The sequence below is a fragment of the Asparagus officinalis genome, chromosome 1 (assembly GCF_001876935.1).
Source record: "Asparagus officinalis chromosome 1, Aspof.V1, whole genome shotgun sequence".
Lineage (NCBI taxonomy): Eukaryota > Viridiplantae > Streptophyta > Magnoliopsida > Asparagales > Asparagaceae > Asparagus > Asparagus officinalis.
Window position 1 is genome coordinate 6,905,638 of NC_033794.1, and position 5,991 is coordinate 6,911,628.

Below are 5,991 nucleotides of genomic sequence, written 5' to 3' on the forward strand. Positions count from 1 at the left end.
TATCAGAGCCCAGATTCCAGATCTAGGGTTTGGTTGGAGGAGTAGATCAATTTGGAGGCTCGTTTAGGGTTTCGTTGGTGATAAAGGTGGGATCTTTTTTGGTAAAGACTCTATCTTTTTAGTTTTGAATCTATTCTTTGTTCGTTGGTGCGTAAAATGTCGGGGAAAGAAGGTGCTTCGGGTGTCGAGGGTGGTGCTTCTGGCGTGAAGACCATTCAGAGTTTGAATATCCACTCTATGAAGATAGATGTGGAGAAATTTAATGGCACAAACAACTTTGGATTATGGAGATGCGAGGTTTTGGATGCGCTGAACGCGCAGAATTTGGAGGATACCTTGGAGTTAGATGGCAAGCCAGATGAGATTGAAGAGAAGGTTTGGAAAAAGATGAATCGAACGGCGTGTGGTGTGATTAGGTCTTGCTTGACTCAAGATCTAAAATATGATGTGATGAATGAGACTTCTGCGAAGAAGATTTGGGAGATTCTCGAAAGCAAGTATTTGACCAAGAGTGTGGAAAATCGCTTGCATTTGAAGAGGAGACTTTATCGTTTCCAGTTGAAGAAGGAAACCTCCATTAGAGATCACATGAACCACTACACAAAGCTTCTTGCGGATTTGGCGAATGTGGATGTCAAGATTGAAGATGAGGACAAGGCGTTGCTGTTGTTGAGTTCCTTGCCCGACGAGGAATATGAGACCTTCGTTCTTACTCTGATTAATGGGAAGGCATCACTTTCGTATAGTGAGGTCACTGCTGCATTGGTGAATTATCAGCTTCGGAAGAAGGATAAGGAGAATTCGACTGAGTCGGTAGCAGAGGCATTGGTCGCAAGAGGGAAGGGTCCAAACCGAAAGAATTGGAAGTCACAGTCTAGAGTTGGAAAAGATCAGTGTGCTTGGTGCAAGGAGACTGGTCATTGGAAGAAAGACTGCCCAAAGCTCGACGAATGGATGAAGAATAAGCAGAAGGGAAAAGGGAAGCAACCATCATCAGAAGCAAACATCGTATCGGATGGTAATAATTCTGACTCTTCTATTTATTCGCTTTCTATCAGTCCTACAGATAGCTATTCGGAGGAATCTGAATGGATGTTGGATAGTGGTGCGACCTATCATGTGTGCCCTAGAAGGGAATGGTTCTCCAGTTTTGAGAAGCTGGTGGATAGTGGTGTGGTGTACATGGCTGATAACCGTGCATGCCAGATCCTTGGGATAGGAAGAATTCGCATAAAGATGTTTGACGGGACTGTTAGAGAGTTAAACGATGTGAGATATGTTCCTTCTTTGAGGAAGAACTTGATCTCGATTGGAGCTTTGGTTGGAGAGGGTCTGAAGGTTCGTGTTGAGGACATGGTTCTCGAGATTGCGAGAGACTCTCGTATTTTGATGAAGGGCGTCAGGAGAAATAACCTGTATTACTTGACTGGAGGTATAGTGGCAGGTGGAGAGCTGACGACTTCTGTTGATTCGACTAGACTGCGGCATTTGGGGCTTGGCCATTCCAGTATTGATTCCTCGCATAGATTGAAAGAGGGTGCAAAGACCTGCAGTTTGAAGTCCAGTGAACATGTTGATGTGAGCAAGAAGACCGAGGTGAAGTGTGGCACCTCTATTCACCGTGCTAAGGGTCGTTCTGGAGGAGTTCACGTGGATGTTTGGGGGCCTTCCAAGGGGGCATCATTGGGAGGTAATAGGCGTTTGGTTTCCTTTGTTGGTGGCTGTTCTAGGCGTGTTTGGGTTGCAACCAAATCCCCTTTGGAGAAAGTCCTAGTAGTTTCCAACAGATTGAAGAAGTGTGTGACAGACAGAAAGGTGAAGGTACTCCATTCTGGTGGGAGGTACAAGATGGACCTATTTCTGTATTAGAGCCGAGCTCACGGTATTTCGAGACACTTCGTTGGATAGTATTCCCAATGACCCCAAATTGAGACAAATCAAACACCTCCACCTGAGGTAAACCAATGGCCATATCCAAACTATATCTACCAGCTGCAACTGAATCCAAAACCAATCCATCATCTGCATCCAAAACCAAATGATCTCCAACCTGTGTCACCTTAGCTGGAATCCCAAATGACGCAGTATGATCTGGAGTATGTGGAGTAATCTCCACCCAACGTGGAGTAGCATCACTCTCCACCTGCTGCGATATCCAAATGACCTGATCAACACTCTCCACCTGCCGAGAGTCAAAAGTGACATACCTGCTCAGAACAAAATCAGAAGCTCCCAAACGATAATCAACTGAGCCTCCGAACCCCAAACGCGCAATCGGATCCAATCTCACATCCACGATGTGACCAAATGCTGGGTATCCAAATATCCGACGCGACCCAAAATCTGAAGCAGCTCCACCAGATCTAATAACTCCTAAAGCAGCAGTCGGCGACCTATGCATAAGATGACCCAAATATGTCGAAGCCCGCACACCAATGCCAATGCTCGACATCAAACGCCGATCCTCCTCCAGAAAGGAACGACCCATCGAAACTGTCATCTCATCTCGTCGCCCCAAAGTCTCCACACCAATGAAGTGTCTCCTATTGCCGTGAGCTCGGCACCAACGCAAGAAAGGACCCCTACCAAAGCTGAAACAATGAGTTACCTTTCTGCCAATACACTTCTTCCAATTGTTGTTGACTTCTAGGACTTTACACCAACGGGAACTGGTCGCGACCCAATAATGCCTAGAACAATCACCAACTGTGGAAACCAAGATACGATTACCTCCCAATGATGCCTCCTTGGAAGGCCCCCAAATGCCTGACTGAACACCTCCAAAAAGACCCCTCGCTCGATGGATAGAAGTGCCAAACTCCACCACGGTCTCGCTCATCCTAATGTGCTCACAGGACTTCAATCTGCAGGTCATAGCACTCCTCAACAACCAATGCACGGTATTACCAATCATATACCCCAGCACCAAACAATGCCACAGTCTAGCCGAATCTGATGAAGTCGTCATTTCCCTATCAATCACCGTGCTTCCGTGCAAATAATACAAATTTCTTCTTCTGACGCCCTTCATCACAATCATGGACCCAAATGTAACCTTCAAGCGTGCATCCGCCAAGGTCACCCTATAGCCAGCTGCCTCCAAAGCTCCAAGTGAAATGATGTTCTTCTTCAACTGAGGAACGAACCTCACTCCAACCAACTCCCGAATCACCCCGTCACTCATCCTGATCCGAACAGTACCAATACCACCAATAGAGCATTTGTGATCATTCCCCATGAGCACGAAATCCCCTCTTTCCAACTCCTGAAAGCTGGAGAACCAATCCCTCCTAGGGCAAATGTGGTATGTAGCACCCGAATCCAATATCCACTCTGTAGAGTAGGCAACACAAACTGACGGCAGTGCAGATAACGAGTAGCCCGAAGAATCCGAATCTGAATCGTTGCCACTAGCCTTGACAACATTCGCCTCTGAAGCTTGAATAGCTTTTCCCTTATTCTTCCCGGCTCGATCAACTAACTTTGGGCAATCGGCTTTCCAATGTCCATCTTCTTTGCAAAAGGCACATTGATTCTTACGAACTCCAAGATGTGCCCCTCTAGACTGCGACCTCCCACTACGGTTTGGACCCTTTGCTCTTGCGACCAACGCCCCCGCTACCGGCTCAAACGAAGTCTCCTTATCCTTCTTTCGAAGCTGATAATTCACAAGTGCAGCGGTGACCTCACTATACGAAAGAGATGCCTTCCCATTAATAAGAGTAAGAACGAAGGTCTCATATTCCTCGTCAGGCAAGGAACTCAATAGCAACAACGCCTTGTCCTCATCTTCAATCTTAACATCCACATTCGCCAAATCCGCAAGAAGCTTCGTGTAGTGGTTCATGTGATCACCAATGGAGGTTCCTTTCTTCAACTGGAAGCGGTAAAGCCTCCTCTTCAAATGCAAGCGATTCTCCACACTCTTGGTCAAATACTTGCTCTCAAGGATCTCCCAAATCTTCTTTGCAGAAGTCTCATTGATCACATCATACTTTAGATCTTGAGTGAGACAAGACCTAATCACACCACACGCCGTTCGATTCATCTTTTTCCAAACCTTCTCATCAATGTTGTCCGGTTTCCCGTCCAACTCCAACGTATCTTCCAAATTTTGCGCGTTGAGCGCATCCATGACTTCGCATCGCCAAAGTCCAAAATTGTTTGTGCCATTGAACTTTTCCACATCAATCTTCATTGAGTGGATATTCAAGCTTTGGACGGTCTTCACGCCGGAAGTACTGCCCACAACTCCTTCTTTCTCGGCCATAATCCTCAAGGCACCACCAAACCAATGCGGAAACAAACGAGAAATAGATCCAAACTGAAAAAGACGAGATTTTTACAAAAAAAGATCTCACCTTTATCACCAAACGAAGCCCTAGATGAACTTCCAAAGCGATCTACTCCTCCAAATAGCCCAAGCGTTGCCCGTGCTCTGATACCACTTGTTGTGACTGATGCTTTGAGAAACCAAACCAACGAACGCCGAGAGAAAGACCAAACAAAACACAAACACCAAGGTTTTACGTGGTTCGGCAAATTGCCTACGTCCACGGGGCAAGAAGGGGGTGGGTTTTCACTAATAGAGAAGGAGAGTACAAATTGAGATTACAAATCGCTCAAACGAACCAACTAATCTCACCAACAAATCTCTCAATCTCTCAACCAATAACCCTAACAAATAGCTCAGAAAGATCTCTCTTTTTCTGTGCTCCAAAACCCCAAAACTCTCCTCACAAAACCCTCAAATCGTATTGGTATTTATACCAAAACAGAAACCCAAACAGACTGCAAATAGGAACCTGAACTTTCCAAAAAACCCGTCATAAGTCGACTTATCAGTCTGCATAAGTCGACTTGGCAGAGCGAAAAACAGCAACTGGAGAAGAGATCATAAGTCGACTTATCAGACCTGATAAGTCGACTTGGCAGAGCAAAAAACCAACAATCCAGAGCAGAACGTAAGTCGACTCATGCACCAACATAAGTCGACTTACCATAAGTCGACTTATGCCTGTGCATGAGTCGACTTATGACCAAAAATCTGCTTTTTCCAATTCTTCTCCACATGAAGTTCATCGTAAAGGATTGGTGAATTCATGTGTACGGATTCATTGAGGCTGAGGTTTGCCGCAGGTGTCAGCTGAAGTGTTTTGTTCATCTAACGAGGCACGGTTGGGATTGGATTTTACTCGAAGACCCGTTGAGGAAATGGTTTTTGCCCTTGCTTTCGTCCATCGGGGATTACTTTAGCTAGGTTTTGAAGAATTACCTGTCAATGTGATGAAGTTCACCGTAGCTCAGCTGAAGAGTTCATGTGTACAAATACTGAGTTGAGGTTTACTGCACATCTATCTTGATTACCGTACGTGCAAGTATACATCATGTTCCTAGATGTGGGGGGAGAAACATTTTCTCACGTCGTTCATGTTCACATGCAATCTTTTAGGGCAAATTTACAAAGTCTTCCTAAACTCTGGCGGATGTTGCACGGTGCACTCCCAACTTTATGAAGTAGAGAAAATATTACTCTGTTGAGTTTTCAAAATTATACAAAACTACCGTCGTGAACTATCGGAAATTGTCATAAAATGGTGTTAAAATGAACCGTAAAAGGCCTGCACGTGAAAAATCAAACTAATTGCTGTCAATCATGATATTTTAGTGATAAGGTTCGAAATGTTGTTTTATCTCTGGGTTATAAATTTTAGGTGTTCCTGTGAAATTCACCCCATCTTTTATGCATTCCACAACTATCACTGATATGATGAAGAGAACTTGCCGATTAAGATGTATCCCGGGCATAAGAAAGGAAAGGAAGGAAGATTTTCGCTGGACATGTCATCTTCAAAATTGATGAGGAGCCACACTGTGCTTTTTACAAGGGAAGTCTATCGACGATCTAATTGTAACACGAACTCTCTCTCTTTCTTGAAGCATTAACAGGATGGAAGGAGCCCGTGTAGATATCAGCAGTATGAGGAGATA